The sequence below is a fragment of the Pleurodeles waltl genome, chromosome 7 (genome assembly GCF_031143425.1).
Source record: "Pleurodeles waltl isolate 20211129_DDA chromosome 7, aPleWal1.hap1.20221129, whole genome shotgun sequence".
NCBI classification, from domain to species: domain Eukaryota; kingdom Metazoa; phylum Chordata; class Amphibia; order Caudata; family Salamandridae; genus Pleurodeles; species Pleurodeles waltl.
Window position 1 is genome coordinate 1375295207 of NC_090446.1, and position 18558 is coordinate 1375313764.

Sequence of the window (18558 nt, forward strand, 5' to 3'; positions counted from 1 at the left end):
ACAGCTGTGTCCTTGGTACCCTGTTCATACGTGCGGGACGGGGGGGAGCAGGGGGTTTAGGGAAGTAGTCAATTTGGGAAAGGAAATGCTTTTTAGGGACGTTTGGGCAGGAGGAGGGAGGACTAATGGGAATATAGGATGAGGGAGTGGTTGTTGGAGGTGTATGTGTGCTGGATTTGGGTGCAGGTGCCTGGGCTGTATGCTGATGTGAGGTGGATGCTGTTGGGTGTCTGAGTGCCTGCGTTTGTGTCCCTTAGGAGGGGGGACAGACACGGTGGGAGAGGACACAGGGGACGCGTGCATGGCTGTTGTGGAGGTGTCTGCCAGTGAGGTGTATGTTCTGCTTGGTGTGGTGATGCTGATAGTGGATGTAGTTGTAGTACATGCAGGTGTGAGTGTGGGCGTGACTGGGAGGGAGGTGGAGGAGGAGGGAGAGACAGTGAAGGCTGTGGATTTTGCTGTGTCTGCAACGGTATGGTGTTTGTGTGAGTGCCTGTGGCACTCTTGGGTGTTGCGTGCTCATCTGTATGTGTGCTTGGGATGCGTTGGAGTTGAGGAGAATGGGACTGGGAAGTGGAAGTTGAAGTTGGAGGGGGGTTGGTAGAAGCAGGGACAATGGCTGCCATGAGAGAGGAGGCCTTAGCCTGAATCGATCTCTGTTGGGCCGCCAGTCCACCATGAATGCCCTCCAGGAATGCATTGCATTGCTGCATCTGCGATGGCAACCCCTCGATGGCATTCACAGTGGTTGACTGCCCTACAGAGATGGATCTCAGGCGGTCAATAGCCTCCTCACTCAGGGCAGCAGGGCTCACTGGGGCAGGGCCTGGGGTGAAGGACAAGCCCACCCTCCTGGATGAGCGGGCAACTCGCTGAGGGGCTACTGGGAGGGCAGTGCTGGTACTGGAGGTGGCAGCTGTACCTGAAGCTGGGGGGGTCACAGAGGCGTCCGCCACCACCAGGGAGCTCCCATTGGAGGAGGTATAGGAGTCTGTGTTGTCCCCTCCAGTCTCTGCCGTGGTGCTCCCCTCGCCCTCCGTCCCACTTGTTCCCTTGCCGTTGGTGGACTCTGCCTCCAGGGTCCTGTGGGATGCAGCTCCCTCTGTCACCGGTGCCCCTGCTCCTCTGCCAGATGATGCTAATGCACACAAGGACAGGATGACAAAACAAGGGGGGGAAAGAGAGACAAAGGATACACTGGGTCAATGACTGCACCATCACCACCGTTGGTGTACACAGCACCCTCATGCACAGGGAACAGGCCTACGCACTATGCATTGCACTACCAGTGAAATGGCTAGTCACCAAGGCATGAGGAGGAGCATACATTGCCAACTGCATCACACCTGGGACCCACGCAGCCCTCCCTAGAAGTGAATACTAACAAGCTAGGTTACCTGTATTTGCTATGCAACCATTACCCTTCAGAGGACCCACGCTGCAATGTGTGGCCTGGCCTTAGGGGCACCCACTAACACACAACCACCACCCAGATACCACCCCACCAGCTATAAGTTGTAATGATACCCACTGTACTCACCCCCGTCTGGCTGCTGTGATTCCCTCAAGGGCCCATCCAGGGTCCAACGGGCTCCCCTTCCTCGTTGCGAGGCCATCCCCAGCTGGGCACCCGCAGTCTTCCGTGCCCAGCATCTCTGGTTCTCCCACCGTTTCCGACAGTGGGTGCTCTGCCTGCCCTAGACTCCCAGGGTCCGCACCTCCTTGGCGATAGCATGCCATATTCCCTTCTTTTGATGTGCGCTGACCTGTAGAAGCAATAAAGACAGGAAAACACCATTAAATGAACAGTCCAGACTGTCACACACATGGCCCACCATGCCTGTTTCCATCACCATTGGCACACACATTGCCCAGCGCACAACAGGTACACCACCAACAGATAACCCCCCTTACACAATGCCTTCACACACATCCCCATTGTTAGACCTGACAGCCTTAGGGTGGTCACCCCTAACTTTTTGCCTGCCTCCCTCCACTTTTTGGACACTGTTTTTGCTGGCTTTTAGACTCTGCGCACTTTACCACTGCTAACCAGTGCTAAAGTGCATATGCTCTCTCCCTTTAAACATGGTTATCTTGGATCATACCTAATTGGACTATTTAATTTACTTATAAGTCCCTAGTAATGTGCACTATATGTGCCTAGGGCCGGTAGACTACTAGTGGGCCTGCAGCACTGGTTATGCCACCCACTTAAGTAGCCCCTTTTCCTTGTCTCAGGCCTGCCATTGCGTGGCCTGTGTGTGCAGTTTCACTGACACCTCGACTTGGCATTTAAAAGTACTTGCCAAGCCTAAACCTCCCCCTTCTCCACATATAAGTCACCTCTAATGTGTGCCCTAGGTAACCCCTAGAGCAGGGTGCTGTGTGGGGGAAAAGTAGGACATGTACCTGTGTAGTTTACATGTCCTGGTAGTGTAAAACTCCTAAATTCGTTTTGCACTACTGTGAGGCCTGCTCCCTTCATAGGCTAACATTGGGGCTGCCCTCATACAGTATTGAAGTGGTAGCTGCTGATCTGAAAGGAGTAGGAAGGTCATATTTAGTATGGCCAGAATAGTAATACCAAATCCTGCTGACTGGTGAAGTTGGATTTAATATTACTATTCTAGAAATGCCACTTTTAGAAAGTAAGCTTTTCTTTGCACTTAAATCTTTCTGTGCCTTACAATCCACGTCTGGCTGGGCTTGGTTGACAGCTCCTTGTGCATTCACTCAGACACACCCCAAACACAGGGTACTCAGCCTCACTTGCATACATCTGCATTTTGAATGGGTCTTCCTGGGCTGGGAGGGTGGAGGGCCTGCTCTCACACAAAGGACTGCCACACCCCTACTGGGACCCTGGCAGACAGGATTGGACTGAAAGGGGACCTGGTGCACTTCTTAGCCACTCTTTGAAGTCTCCCCCACTATAAAGGCACATTTGGGTATAAAACAGGGCCTCTGAACTACCTCATCAGACACTTGCTGGAGAAGAAACCTGAACCAGAACCTGCATCCTGCCAAGAAGAACTGCCTGGCTGCCTGAAGGACTCACCTGACTGCTTTCTACAAAGGACTGCTGCCTTGCTGTTGCCCTGCTGCCATGCTGAACTCTTGTCTGGCTGTGAAAGTGCTCTCCAAGGGCTTGGATAGAGCTTGCCTCCTGTTCCCTGAAGTCTCAGGACCAAAAATACTTCTCTTTTTCACTTGGACGCTTCGTGCGCCGAAATTTTCAACACACAGCTTGTTCCGCGGCGAGAAAAACGCTGCACACCGACGCTGATCGACGCAACGCCTTCGGGACGACCGGAACTTCGACGCACGCCTCGCAAGGACAACGCCGCCCGACTTCCAGAGGAGAAATCGACGCGACGCCTGCCGTGACAGCGAAACTTCGACGCGCAGCCCCGCAGAACGACGCGCAGCCGGAAAACAAGCAGGAGAATCCACGCACAGACCCGGGACATCTGGTAATCCCCGCGATCCACAGAAAGAGACTGTCCGCGCGCCGGAAAACGACGCACGACTTCCCCGCGTGAAAAATACCAACGCAAGTCCGTGTCTGCTGGGGAGAAATCGACGCACACGCCATTTTTCCACGTATCTCTTCTTCTGTGGCCCTCTGAGGAGATTTTCCACTCCAAACCAGGTACTTTGTGCTTGAAAGAGACTTTGTTTACTTTTTAAAGACTTAAGACACTTTACATCACTTTTCAGTGATATCTCTACAAATTCACATTGCAACTTTATTCGTTTTGACCTACAATTATCCTGATAAATATTATATATCTTTCTAAACACTGTGTGGTGTATTTTTGTGGTGCTATATGGTGGTATTGTATGATTTATTGCACAAATACTTTACACATTACCTTCTAAGTTAAGCCTGATTGCTCGTGCCAAGCTACCAGAGGGTGGGCACAGGATAATCTTGGATTGTGTGTGACTTACCCTGACTAGAGTGAGGGTTTTTGCTTGGACAGAGGGTAACCTGAGTGCCAACCAAAAACCCCATTTCTAACACCCATGCATCCATGCCACATGCATCATGCCCACAGTGTACTCACCTGTTGGTCTGGAGGCCCATACAGCAGTCCTTACTGGGGTAGGACCCCATCCACCAGTCGCTCCAACTCCTCCGAAGTGAAGGCTGGGGCCCTTTCCTTGGTCACACGTGCCATGGTAGGTTCCAGACACAGGTCACAGCAGCACATGCAGTGTAGGTCTTCTCATGTGGAAGGTCAGGAAACAAATGAGATATGATTGAGAAAATGGCGGTCACGTCCGCAGCGGTGTACACGGTCACCGCCGGCGTGCATCCCCATTGGCCACTGTACCCCATAGGGCCCAATATTATCCAATGAGGAATTGCAAGGCGGTTCACGACCACCTACCGCCACGACGCACATTGGCGGAATTGCCTCACTTCCACCTGTCCCTCCACACAGGACAGGCGGTCGCCATTTCAGGGGGGAGTGAACAGGCCTACCGATAATTGCTGCGTCACTGGATAAATAGGCACATACTTTGAAAATTACACTGTCCCAATACATAATTGCACGATGTGGACTACTGTTGTGGTATAGTTGTTCAAATTGTGACAGCCTACTCACTCTTGTGCCCCTTAGATACACACCGCTGTGGATGAATAGGAGCTCAAGGCATACCCCAGTGTACAGGCCCCTGGTGGACTTAGCTACACTGGAGGACATGCACATATTACTCACCTATAGACTGGACAGGGCCAAAATCACAGAGCTGTGTGCCCAGTTGGAGCCTGACCTGATCTCAGCTATCAGTCATCCGACTAGAATCCCCCCTCTTGTGCAGGTTCTATCAGTGCTCTATTTCCTGGAAACAGGTTCTTTCCAAGTGACATAGTGCTTGGCAGCAGGAATGTCACAGCCAATGTTCTCAATCGTGCTGGCAAGAGTCTTGTCTGCCCTGGTAAAACACATGTGCAGCTACACTGCTTTACCCCTGGTGGAAGATTTGGCCACAGTGAAGGCCAGATTCTATGCAGTGGGACATAACCCCAATATTATTGGTGCCATTGATGGAAAACGTTTGTTCCCCCTAGCAGAATGAGCAGGTGTATAGGAATCGTAAGAGTTTCCACTCCATGAATGTGCAGATGGTGTGCCTGGCAGACCAGTACATCTCCCATGTCAATGCTAAATATCCTGGGTCGGTGCATGATGCTTTTGTGTTGTGGAATAGCAGCATCCCAAATGTCACGGGCCATCTACAGAGGCACAAGGGTGTGGCTTATAAGTGAGCCTTGGTCCCCACCAAGTGTATGTTAGTGTATGCCTCTGCTATTAGCCAAATAGGATAGTGTGTGTCTAAATGTTATCCCTCAATACTTGCAGGTGACTCTGGCTACCCAGACCTATCATGGCTGCTGACCCCTGTGAGGCATGCAAGGACAAGGGCTGAAGAACCTTATAATGAGGCACATGGGCGAACCAGAAGGATCATTGAGAGGACCTTCAGCCTCCTGAAAGCCAGGTTCAGGTGCCTCCATCTGACAGGTGGATCCCTTTGCTGCTCACCGAGAAGGTCTGCCAGATAGTAGTGGCATGCTGCATGTTGCACAACCTGGCCCTCAGACGCCATGTACCTTTTCTGCAGGAGGAGGAGACTGGGGATGCCCCTGTGGCAGCAGTGGACCCTGAGGACAGTGAGGTAGAGGATGAGGATGTGGAAAAAAAGAACATTAGTGATCCGTCAGTACTTCCAATGACACACAGGTGAGACTGTGCAACTTCACATTTCTATGACTATTGTATTCTATGTGGCAGTGGCATGCTGGCATTACCCACTTGTTACCTCTACTTACTGTCACCTATGGATTATCATTTTACAGATGTTGGTGGTATGACAACAATGTCCTGATGTGATCACTACAGCCAGCAACAAGTCATTCATTCTATGATCTCACTATGTACAGTTCATTTGCAATGGATGTAGCTGTTTCAAACAATACAAATTTGCTATACATGAAATATTAGTAGTCAAGTTTTATCCAAGGGTGTTTATTGTGGTGCTAAGAAATTGAGAGCAAAGTGTGGAGTGATGATGGAGGAAAGCCCAGGGTATTGTTCCAGTCTGTTTGTGGCACAGGTGCATTGTCCAAGGGGACAGAGGAAGGGGAGCAATGGCAGTTCAAGGTGGACAAGGTGACTGAGTGGGACACAAGGGGGACAATCAGGAGAGTCTTGTTTCCTGGTGTTGGTCTTGGCAAGTATCTCTGGCTTCTGTCTGGTTCGCAGGGAACGTTTGAGGGGTGGTTCACGTTCTGCAAGGGGAGGCGTTCTGGTCGCCTGTGGGTCTTGTGCCGGGCCCTCCTGGGCACTAGTGGCAGCAGAAGTGGAGGTCTGTTAAGTTGACTGGTTAGTGGTAGGGGAACGCTGGTGTGCTGTTGCCTCCCTCATGATGTTGGCCATGTCTGTCAGTACCCCTGCTATGGAGATCAGGGTGTTGTTAATGGCCTGCAAGTCCTCCCTGATCCCCTGATACTGTCCCTCCTGCAGCCGCCTGTTCTCCTGCACGTTGTCTAGGATCTGGCCCATCGATTCCTGGGAATGTTGGTAGGCTCCCAGGATCTTGGAGAGTGCCTCCTGTAGAGTCGGTTTCCTGCTCCTATCCTCCCCCTGGCACACAGCAGTCTTCCCAGTGTCCCTGTTGGCCTGTGCCCACTGTCCCCAGGTCCCTGAATGTCTTGGGGGCGAGGTGTGGTCTGGGGTCCCTGTACAGGTGGACACACTGCTGATTGCCATGTCCTGGGGACAGAGGTGTGGGTACACTGAGTGGGTGCTGTGGCATTGGTTATTGATGGGGGAGGCTCTGTGGTGTTCTGTGAGTGGGCTTAGGTGACCGGCTGTCTGGTGGTCCCTGATGGGCCAGGTAGGTCCCCCAGATCCTAAAGTCCAGAGTTACTGTCATCACTGGGGGCCTCTTCTGTTGGGGGACTGGATAGTCGTGCACCTCCTCTCCACTGACATTGGCTGGGGTACCTGTGGGGATGTAAATGATGTATTATGTTTCATGTGTATGACATTTGTACTTCCCTAGCTTACCCTCTATGGTTGCTGTTGCCCTGCCAGCTTTTGCTTGTGTATGGTGATGTATTGTGGTTATGTTAGTTTCCCTATGCTGTGCATGCTTTGGTGATGGGTGTCCATGCAGGGCTGTCCATGCATTGGTATGGCATGCAGGGCTTGGCATTGGGATTAGTGAGATGTGTAGGTGCAGTGTGTGGGATGGAGTGGAGTGATGGGAGTGAGGGTGTGAGATGGCATGCAGGTATTAGGGGTGGGGGGGGTGATAGGTAGTAAATATTGACTCACCAGTGTCCAGTCCTCCGGCAACTCCAGCGAGTCCCTCAGGATGCAGTATTGCCAGTACCTGCTACTCCCATGCTGTGAGCTGTGGGGGAGGAGGTAGGGGGCCACCGCCAGTCCTCTGTATGGCAAGCTGGTGTCTTGCTGCTATGGAACATACCTTCCCCCCAGGTCGTTCCACCTCTTCCTGATGTCGTCCCTTGTTCTTGGGTGCTGTTCCACGGCGTTGATCCTGTCCACAATTCTCCGCCATAGCTCCATCTTCCTTACTATAGATGTACCCGTGCTCCAAAGAGCTGTGGCTCTACCCTGACAATTTCCTCCACCATGACCCTTAACTCCTCCTCAGTGAAACGGGGGTGCCTTCGTGGTGCCATGGCTATTGTGTGATGTGTGTTGGTGAGGGTGTGTTGGGTGATGTGGTGGGGTGTATGATGTGGAGTGCGTGAGTGGTGTATGGGTGTAAGTGGTGTGTGTGTCCAGTTGTCTCTGTGCTCCTCTTCTCAGTTTCCTGGTGGCAATTATTGTTCGTAAGAGGTTGTGGGTTGGTGAGAGTGTGGTGTATGTATGTATGTCAGGTGTGTATGTAGTGTTGTTTTGTACGTGGGTGTCCATTCTGAGTGCGGCAGTATGTAAAGCTAATGGTTTACCGCCATTGAATGTCCGCCGTGGTGATTCATGGGTCATAATGTGATGGGCGTTGTTTTGTTGGCGTAACGGTATGGGTTTTAGGACTGCCACTTTAACACTGACCTTTGGTCTGGCAGATTTGTGTATGTGGCTGTATTCTGTCGGATTGGTGTGTGTGTGTCATAATATGGTGAACGGAAATGGTGGCCATCAGCGTGGCGGTAAGTGGGATTTACCACCAGTGTCATAATGAGGGCCTATATGTTAAGATTGAATGGTCAGCAGTAACCCAAATTCAGGATATAAAATGTAACATAGTGATTGTGGTTCTCTGTACTAACAGGACTCCTAACTTCCCAAAGGAACCCTTCTTTGCAATCTTAGAATAATAACAGATTGAGAAAAAAAACAATAAGGATCTAAACCCATGACTTACAGCTTGCATGCAGCTTGTTACACCAGTAAATAGATGACTGCTATATTAGAAGGTTTGCAAATTATAAACCGTAAGTGACAAAATTAGCTCAGTGTCAAAAGCAGAAGCCCACTTACCTATCTAAACAAAATATGAATCTGCGATCTCCATGCTACACAATGTGCTTTGTAGTAGGCACATTAACCACCTTTGCTACTTTATGAGTCAAAACGATGACTGGAAATAACACAGAACTCTCTCCGAACTCTGTGACCCACTAAAAATATCTTACCGCTATTATTATCTCCTCAAAATTGCTGGGATTAAAATGACCTGTGCAGCAGGTGTTTTTACCCAATAATATATTTTAAAATGCAGCCTCTATGTGGCCAATTACATAAGCTGCAAAAGATTTACTGTCACATATATCCATGTGCTAATATCTTTGTAGAATACTTTTTTTTAAATAAAAGTGAAAGTTGTCTGGCATACTCTGGTTTTCAAGCTCTGCCACACTTTCATCTGCCACCCATTTGACCCTCAATTTATGGGTTCCCAGAGTAATTTTTTCCCAATTCCAGCACTGACTACAATAGCACTACAAAAGTACTAGAAAGTGCAAATCACACATCTACCTCCTGAGACTGCGCCTCCTCAATCTTTTCTGTGCAGAGATTTCCATGATGTGCCTGGACATTTCTCAACACATAGGCCTACAATTTAGTAGTAAACATGATAGATAAAGGGGAGTGAATTGAAAATGGGGAATACATACTCCTAAATGGCAGGGGTTTAGGGAGGAATAAAGAAAGGTTTGGGAAGGGCTAGAGGGGATTTAGAGAAGGATAGGCTGCTACAAACATCAACCTGCAAAAGAGTATGGCCCTTGCTATTCACAAATTATACTTGTAAAGATACTACAGTCAAACAGGTCTCAAAACAGTAGTAGATGTACTCCAGCCCAGACAAGTAATACGTCAAGCATCACATGGCCACTCACAGGCACTGCAGCACACTGCCATATCAAATAATGGAGGTAGAGACCCTAATATAACACCCTATAGGAAATAATATTACATAAATTACATTATTTGGACTTTTAATTTGATAATTTGATAAAAACAACTTAATCACGTTGACCATAAATAAATTCTCTTTATTCAGCTAATCTTCTCCATCAAAGATCATATATATACAATCATATAAAATCAAGAATAAAAGTTATAAAAATAAAATGACATATCAATGATTGCTAAAAACACATAAGAACCAATTGAAAACAAACTGACTAGCGAACAATGTGCATCCACCTTTTTTTAGGCTAGTCTTAGCCTGATCCTCCACATCACCATTAAGAACCACAAATTGTCTACTGTTACACGTAATGATTCTAAAAGTTTCCCTAAAGCCTCTGACACCAAAGTTTCAGCAAAGTGGTTCAATCCACTTATTTCTTATGCCGTGATAGCCAGGACAAAAAAAAACAAAATGTGTTCAATTGTTTCAGGCTAAGATACACAAAGTGGACAATGACCATTTCTTGAATTAGCCATTTGCCCCAACTAGCTGTAAACAGGGCAAGCAGTAGAGTCCCATATCTAAATTGCAGATAGAGCCTCCTGGCAATAGAGAGCTCTATTTCATCCAAAAACTGCTTTTTCTGAAGGCTGATATCAAATGACCCATATTAGATTGAGGTTGAAATGAGCAATGAGCCTATTTGGCACTGCCAAAAGGCCTTCTTTAGCTGCCCTTTAGAGCTCACACTCCCCTCTTCCGGAGCAGTCTGCAAATGGTCAGGACCACTAATGTTCTTCTCACATGTCTGATCCATGGAAGATCATTTTCACCTGAAAGGGACAAGATTTAAGCCATCTCTTGCTGGTAGAGGCTGAGTTCTGGGGTTGGCCACAACCTCCTCTAAAACAAGAGGGGTCGAAGCCTGGCTACCTGTGTAATGTTTTTTAATCCCATTTCTAGGCACAGGGGAAGCAATGGCGTACCAAACAGGACATCAATCAGTTGCCTAATGAAGCGATTTTCAACAACGTCTAAGACCATGGCCTGCTTGTGACCCCAAAGTTCCACACCGTACAGTGCAGATCCAAGTGACTGACAATGGTAAACCTGCAGTACTGGCGAGATGGGGCACAATTGGGAGACCTTAAATATCTTCAATAGTTCTCCAGTAGTTTTCTCTAATCCAGGTTTACACTTGGTAACGTGGGTCTGCCAGGGGAAGTCCTCGTTCAAAATCATGGCCAGGTATTCAAATGTCGGGATTCACTCCAAGGGGGTCTACCTCAACATGGGATTAAGTCTGGAAGAGTGGCAGGGGTTAAACACCATGTACTATGTTTTTGATAGGTTAATATTTAAGCCCCTCGCTTTGCAAAAGCTGTCAAACCTATCTAAGATTTTTTGCAATCCCATTGGAGACTTAGATAGGAGCAATGTGTATTCGGCAAACATCAGGGCAGGGACCCTGAGGTTTGTCAGGCAGGGTGCATCCAACTCATCATACTCCACATGCGCTACCCAATCGTTTATAAAAAGCAAAAACAAGATGGGGGCCAGGATGTACCCCTGCCTAACTCCTCTACTGATCAGTCAGTTGCTCCAACTGACCACACCTTACTTGAGCATAATTATGGTCATGAAGCCCCATTGGCATGTCAACTAAAATTTGCCACAGCTTGGATCAGGGGACAAGGTTGACTGCTGCCCTTAAATCGACGAATACCGCATACAATCACCCACAACCTAACTGTACAAACTTCCAGCACAGTAACTGGAGCCAAAAGACCTGATCTAGTGTACTAGTGCGATCTCTAAATCCTGCCTGCAGGGGAGTCAGGATGTTCAATGCAGATATCCAGTCTTGCAATCAACCCAAGACGACAGGTGCAAAACATTTCTGGGAACTATCAATCAGGCTTATAGCCTTTTAGATCCCTTTTTAAAGATGGGCACAATGTCTACACCAGCCCAAGTAGCAGGAATTGGAGCCCCTTTCAGTATAACATTAAACAATTACATTTACTAAATATTAATTAAATATAAAAATGCTATAGTTTTTTTTTTTAATTTTGAGTAAAAATTATATTTTTAAACTCCATTAACTTAACATAGCTTAGTCAATTAAAATATTTAGTAAATATTTAAGTTGATGAGTTAATGTGAAGTAATATTTGATAAGTCTTACATTATTAGTAATTATTGTAAGTTAATTGACTTTTTATATTAAAATCTTGCTTTCTAAATATTTAATACACTTTTTTCCCTATACTTTACCATAGGTAACTGTGAGAAAGTGGATTATTAGTTGGGTTGGATGGTAGTCCACCACAAGTAATAATGTCACTATTCTTGTTGGGTCCGGTAAAGGCTTAAGTAATTCAAACCTAATCTCGACCCCTGGTAGCTATTGCACAGACCAAGCAGGCTTAACCTAAGAAAAACATGTAAAACATTTAAAAGTAACTTAACAGTTAAAAAGCTGAAAAAACATAAAAATCCCACTGCAATATATAAAAAGAGAATATTTGTTTGAACAAAATGATACTAAAAAGACAAAAATCCACTAAGGGGACCTGGATATATGAATTTAAAAAGTTGAAATTTAAAAATATCACCAAAAAGTGTTAGGCACCAACCCCCGTCGTCTGCTTGTGCTTGACCAGGACCTATGCATTATTTAAGGCAGACTGCTATGAAGAACGGGTCGGTACAGAAACCAGGTTCTCTTCAGTCATAAGTTTTACATTCTGACTTAGTCTCTGAAATGGAAGTCAAGTATCCTCAGCAGGACAAGGAGGCAGACTGTGGCCAAGAAGGGCTCCGAAAGGCCAGTTAGCAGTCGGATGAGGTCCCAGTGAATTAGTTGACTTTTGGAGGAGAAGCTCAGAGGGGGAGAAGTTCAAAATTTGAACCCAAGCGTCCCCTTAACAGCCAGATACTTATGGCGCCTTCGCCTTGTGACAATTTCTACCTTTAGACCTAATTATGATATTGGAGCTAGAATTCCTCCAGCAGGGCAAGGTTGGAAGCTATAGCCGAAGAGGGCTCCACATAGCTAGATATCCTCTCAGTGACATCCTGCTGGAACAGAAATTTTGCTGCAGAAAAGCTCTGAGCAGAAGCAACCTGAATCTTTCGCCCAGCTGCAATGCACGTTCATCAGAAAAGGGCCTTTTAGTAGTTTGTTGGTACTGTAGCTTCAAGGGAGGTCAGCCAACTGACCCATGGAGCCCACTGTTTTGTCCTAGGTACAAGTAGGAGCAAGCACTGCCTTTCAGGTCTCCTCACAGGTCTTAACAGCAGGTGCTGTCCTTCTGTCGTCCACAGGTCTAGTAGTGTTCTGAAGAGGGTGCCCACGGTTGCCACATGTATGCCTGGCACTAGCCTGTGGGTAGTGGTGACTCCTGGACCCTCCCTAACCAATAGGGAAAAAGCTATTGTCTTCAGGTTAAATGCTGAATGTATAACTTGTCGTAACAACATGACAGTCATTTTTATTCTCAGGTTTGAGAACCCTTAAGGATGTACAAGGCCTAAATTTGTGATTTTGTATTGACTGCAGGCCTTTTTATGTAATGGTTTAAATTTATCGTATACAATAAAGTTATTATTACTATTAATAGGGAAAAGTTTCCCAGGATAAACTCTATTCACTTTTGCAGCAGTTCCTATGAGCCCTACGGCAAACAATCCCCACAGTGCCCTTCTGTACATAAAACCAAGAAAGCATAACTTTTCTTCACCAGTGCAGAGTTCCTGTGTCCAGAGAAACGAGCAACCCCTCCTCTGTAGGGTTGTATGGCTGAACCATTTATGGTAAAACCACACATGGCTGAACAACTCAGTCGGAACCATGACCGTGCCTTTACCACGCATGCCTTTACAAAGTATTTAGTTATAAAAGCATGGCTAGTAAAGGTATGTGTGGTAAACACATGAGTGGTTAAACCATACAACTATCCCCCTAAAACCTTCTCCAACACTTACAACAAAATAACCCCACCACCCCCATACTCCCTAAGCCCTAAAAGATTCACCTACCCAAAAAACTTCACTCCCCAAAACCTGGTTCTAGACCCTCCCCACCCTGAGACCTAAAACCTTCACATACCCTAAAAACGAAAGTACCCTGACCCCCCCCCCACCCACCTTGAGGCCTAAAACTGCTCCTACCTCACACCCTCAGCCCTCCAACCCCACCCTGCCCTACAAACTACCCCGGCTTCCCCCCCCACCCTGAGCCCTAACATCGACCCCTTAAACAAATAAACAACCACGGCCCGCCCACCCCCGCAAACTGAACCGACCCCACCCTGTCATTAAAATGTCCACCGCATCACCCCAGCCCCACTTGCCTGACCACCGTGTTCCTTTCCCTGATGTGTGCCTGAACTAGATATTCGCATGGTGCATTAACCACGCATTTGTGTTTCAGGGCAAGCGTAGTAACGCTTGTGTGGTTATGGACTGCGTGGCTGCATTGTCAAGGCCATTTCCCCTCTTTAGTCACTCAAAAACAGTTAGGGAGGCAGCTAATTTCCCACTGCAGTTGATGCCTGGCTGACTAGAAGGATCAGATCCAGGTGTTAGCTGCATCTGCCTGTGACAGGGTACACCTTTTTGAAGTTATTTAGGTTCCCAGATAGTCATCCTGCCAGAGGGAAAGAAACCCTTACCACACCCAAGGCCTTTGTCTCAGCTCTGGGAGCAAGTTCACACCTCATCAAGGGGGTTATTCAGCTTGTGGTTGACAGCTAGAAGCTCATGCAAAAGGGCTGTTAGAAATTGGGTCTCTAGTTGGCAGAGGTATGCACCCTGTCCAAGTAGGGACCACAGTCCTAATCAGGGCAAGTCAGATACACTCCCTAAATTAACCTGTGCTCACCCTCTGGTAGCTTGGCACAGAGCAGTCAGGCTTAATTTAAGAGACAATGTGAAAATTATTTGTGCAACCCTTACATTACAGTAACACAGTGAAAACATCTAAAAAAAAACACACCAGATTAGAAAAATAGAGAGTATTTATTTGAATAAAACAAGACCAAAACAACACAAATCCAATAAGTAGATCCTGAGATATACAATTATAACGATTTAAGTGAAAATAATGCATAAAAGCACAAAGCACCGACTATGGCTATCTGGTCTCACTGGAAAGAGACAAAGTCAAGAGTTCAGGCTGCCAGTGATACAGCGCAGGCTGGATACAGGGACCCACTTAGGACCTCTGAACACAGTACTTAAATCCTGGTGCTCAGTCTGCATGGCTTTGCTTTGCAGTGGTTCTGATGAGGACCACAGAGGGCAGAGAGCAGGCCCACTTCCAAGTTTCTAGGACTGGGGTGGTACTACATGGCAGGGGCAAACTCACATATCGCAGAGTCCAGGTGCAGGAGCAGGTTAGTTGGAAGTCCTTTGTGTCCTTGAGACTTCAGAAAACAGGAGACTAGTCAGCTGGCCCTTGGCGTCTCTCTGGGTTCTGGGTTGTAGAGATGCAGGTCCAGCCCTTCTCACACCCAGGCAAGAGGGCAGCAGGCACAGGCAGCACAGCAAAGCAGGAGTCCAGCAAAATAGCAGTCCAGCAGAGTGGCAGTCATTTTAACAGCACAGCAGTCATTGTCACGACTCACGTGATGCTTACGCCTGGAATCTGCAGATCGAGTGGCGTGGGTCTTGAGTGTTCGGCTTTGGCCCAGAAAGGGGTGACTCTTTCTGGTAGCCACGGTGCTGTAGGCAATGGAAACGCCAAGAACAGACCGTGCCCTTCAGAAATAGCGCCAGAGGGAAAAAAACCCTAAAAAAGGGGAAAAAACCTCCAAACAGAAAGATTCCTGAAACAAGAACAAAAGAACAGGAATCAACAGAAACAAAATTCAGGAAACACAGAATTGACGAAATCCAGAACCGAAAGGCAAAGAATCAGGAGCGAAGACACTATCAGAACAGAAAGTGTTGCAGCGCAAGGAAAGGAAGAAAACACATCCCTTAAATACCAAAAAACAGGAAATGACCAACAGGAAGTAAAAGGACACCATCTTAGATAGGGAAAAGTACATAGAACAGAATAGAGTAGGAACCATAGAGAATAGGGAACAAGGAATGCTGGGAAGAAAAAGGTAACATGGGAAGGGGGAAAAGACATAAAGGAAGGTACAACCAAAAGACCCAAGAAAAGAAGAAAAGAAAACGAAGGAAAAAGAACAGGTAAGAGGGGTCAGGAGGCACAAGAAACGCGGAGTGCAAAAGCAGAGCGAGGCCCCATGCCAAATCTGGGGCCTCGTAAGGTGCATGAAAGGCTAGGGGCGCGCCGCGTCCTGTAGACGCGCTGTGCGGCCCGAGCCGAATGTTTGGCTCGCGCCGCACCACGCGGTGCGACAGTCCTTCTTCCTGGCAGAGTATCAACAGGTCTAGAATTGTACTAAAGTGGTGGTGTCTGAGGTCCAGTATTTATACTTTGGGCTGGGGTTTTGGAAAGTGGGAGAGGCTTCTACAGGCACGTCTTTGGCATGCACAGATGCCCTGCCTCTCCTGTTCTGGTTCCAAGCTGGCCGAAGTGACAATGCAGGGTCATTAAGCCCTATTGTGGGTGGACAGGACAAGCCTATCCAGGTGAGAGACAGTGCTAAGCTCTGCCCCTATCAAGACAATTAATGGACTAATAAGGCCTAATAAGGCCCATCAAGTCACCCATACTCCCCCATTGTGTGTGGCTGTCTAGAGGGAATACATGAGGCCCAGCTGTCACTCACCCCAGATGTGTATTGGTGATAGGCAGCAGGAACACAGGACTAAAAGCAGAAAAAAAATCAAACTTTCTAAAAGTGGCATTTTTACAAATTGTAATAATGAATTCAACTTTACCATTAAAGAGGATGAATCATTAAAATTCCATAGGTACTAAACATGACAGCTCTACCTCCTTCCAATCAGGAAATACATGTAATAAATGTATTAAGTAATCCCCATTGTCATCCAATGAGAGGGGTAGGCCTCACAGTAGTGAAAAACGAATGTCAAAGATTTTCACCATCAGGACATGTAAAACTAAAAAGTATGTGTTCTGCCTTTTACTTACACAGCACTCTGCCTTATGGGCTACCTAGGGCCTACCTTAGGAGGGTCTTGTCTGTTATTAAAGAGGAGCTTAAGGCTTGCCAAGTGGTTTAAAAATGGCAGAGTAACTGCACATACAGGCTCTGCAGTGGCAGGGCAGAGACATTTTTAAGGGGCTACTTAAGTGTGTGTCACAATCAGTGCTGCAGGCCCATTCGTAGCATTTAATTTACAGGCCCTGGGTACATGTAGTGCACTTTACTAGGGACTTAAAAGTAAATTAAATATGCCAATTGTGTATAAGCTAATGTTAGCATGTTTTAGGGAAAGGGTACATGCACTTTAGCACTGGGTAGCAGTGGTAAAGTGCAGAGAGTTCTAAAGCAAACAAAAACAAATTCTGCAAAACATGGAGGGTAAAGGCATTAGGTTTGGGGGTGACAATGTAGAGAGGGCCATTTCCAACACGACCCCCTCCAGCCTAAAGCCAGGGTAGACTAATCAATACCTTGATGGACTTACCCGCTTAGGCGATAGAACGTGGACAATGGCCCACTACAGCCAGAGCACTTGTCAATTCTGTGCCTCTCTGAACTCAGTTGGATCCCTCTGTCTGTGCTCCCCTGAGCCACTGGATTTACCCATGGAGAACCCTTGTCATCACCTGTGGACCCCATCTGTACTGCACCTAACCTTAATTTGCTCACAGATGCATACCAGTAGGCAGACAGTACCATGGCCAACACAGTGATGTGGCCCATTCCACCCTTGGCCTCTGACTTCTGTCCCCATAACAACCAACAGAGGCCTCTGACAGCTGTCACTGTCAAAAGTCAGGCCCCAGGCTATGCAGGAGTACCTGACCTCTGTGGTTTCTCAGAGTGAGGGGCAGTAACCACAGGTATCTTTTAACCTTTCTCCACTCCACCTACCACCAGTTGAGGGGTTGTAGTCTGAAACTGGTCCTTCAACCCAGGGTCTGCACCCTTATGCTGAACAGGGGACAGGGGTGAGTTCTCCCTGCCCCTATATATGAGCTCCAGTACCCTCCGTTTGGAAGTGTTACCCCAAGAAAACCGAACTGCCAGGGCTTCCTGAGGGGCTGCCAATCTCAGTTCTACTGCCACCGGGGGCAACTCATTCCCTGAAATGCAGTCTATAGGCATCTTGGGGCTAACTATGACCATCCTCAGGGCCACCTCCCCACCCCAATCCAGGGATACCAGGGCCAAAGGGCAGAAAAAGTCCTGCCCACGGTTGGGGTTACCCTACACATCGGGCTGGTGTTCTGCTCTGGGGAAACTAGCCTTTCCACCATCATGGTGTGGCTAGCTTTGGTGTCCCTCAGAGCATTATCTGGGACCCCTTTAACTACCACCTGGTGGAAGTAACGACTATCACCTTCAAGGATTGCCAGCTCACCCTCAGAGTCTATTTCGCAACTAAGGGAGATTAAGGCATGCTCGACTACCTCCCCCTAAGGCCACATGGGTCACTCCTGTAAAGTTCCCACCAGTGGGTGTTTTTACTGTACAGACAGTCCCCCTGCTTATGGCCTAGTTGGGGACAATCAAAGCAGTGGGTTTGAAAATCAGGCGCCTTGGGCACCACCCACCACAACCTCCCTCAACCTTTCCAGAAGGGACATGGGAACCCTTTCCTTCCCACTTAACCTGTGCATTGTCTGGGTCTCCCTTGACCTCCCTCTCACTCTGCTGGGGTGAACCTGAAACACCCTTCTTGGGGTCACCCCCAGGTACCTTTTTGGACACTCTGGTGCTGACCCAGATGTCCGCCTCCTCAGTGAGCTTCCTGGGGTCAGTCAGCTTGCTGTGAACCAAGTGTTGAGGTAGCTCTGTAAAACAAACTTCAAGCATGTGCTTCCTCATAATCAGGTGTAAAGACCATCAAAGGCATCTACCTTGCTGCCCCTCACCCAGCCCCTTCAGTGCCTTGCTGGAAAAATCAAGGAAATCCGCCCAGGTTTGCTGTGGCTCTCCTTAAATCTCTGGCGGTACGTCTCTGGAGTTAACCCAAAGTCGCTGACGACTATAGCCTTCATGGAAGTGTATTGTGTCTGGTCCTCTG